General features: G+C 45.2%; 1 protein-coding gene across 1 annotated transcript in view; it reads right to left on the reverse strand.

Moving 5' to 3' along the window:
• The window catches only part of LOC119588306 (RING finger protein nhl-1-like), a gene marked incomplete in the record, with an annotated part of 50,140 nt that overhangs the window by 13,408 nt on the left and 35,996 nt on the right, over positions 1-736 (reverse strand).

Genomic DNA, 736 nt, shown 5'->3' on the forward strand with positions numbered 1-736 from the left:
ATCTGGGAGCTGAAATAATTTTAAAAATAGGATCGACCTTTCCGTTATTCCAGCCTCGACCCCGTTATATGAGAGATGCGGTTCCCTCCCTCTCCTGTCTCTTTCTTTATTTCCATTTTCCTTCCTCTCTTTATCTCCCCTGTGTCCTTCCTCCGCCCATTTCTCTTTGATTCTCTTTATTGTTTCGTCCTTTTCCTATTCCCTGTTCTTCCTTCTTGGTACTTTCCTCCCTCTTTCTTCTCTCCCTTTCCCTTCCTTTTTTTCTTCCTTCTTCTTTTCCTTTTCTTTCTCTCCTTTCCTTCCATTTCGTTCTCCTTCCCCTTCCTCTTTCTTCCTTCGTCCCTTTCCCTTATCTTCCGTTCTCCTTGCCCTTCCTCTTTATTCCTTCTTCCCTTTCCTCCTCTTTCTCCCTTTCCCTCCCGTTTTCCTTCCTCCTTACACCCCCCCTTCTCTTTCCCCTTTCTCTCTCCCTTTCGCGTAGTGGCATTCTATCAGTTTGACCGTCGGTGCCAATGACGTATGTGGCACTCAGATGCCCTACCCGATGCCCCCTTATATCGACATGAGTCCGAGGGGCGTGACGTCATCAATCCCCGGTGGCAGCGAGTACACAACCCTGATTTAAGCCGATGGGGAGAGAACCTATTTTTTTTACTATTTTCTTTATGTTCTTATTTTCTTTTGGTAGGTTATGTAAAAGGTTGTTGGGACGAGGGTATGTAGGTTTATATTTTAT

Source organism: Penaeus monodon, chromosome 23, assembly GCF_015228065.2.
Source record: "Penaeus monodon isolate SGIC_2016 chromosome 23, NSTDA_Pmon_1, whole genome shotgun sequence".
Taxonomy (NCBI): Eukaryota; Metazoa; Arthropoda; class Malacostraca; order Decapoda; family Penaeidae; genus Penaeus; species Penaeus monodon.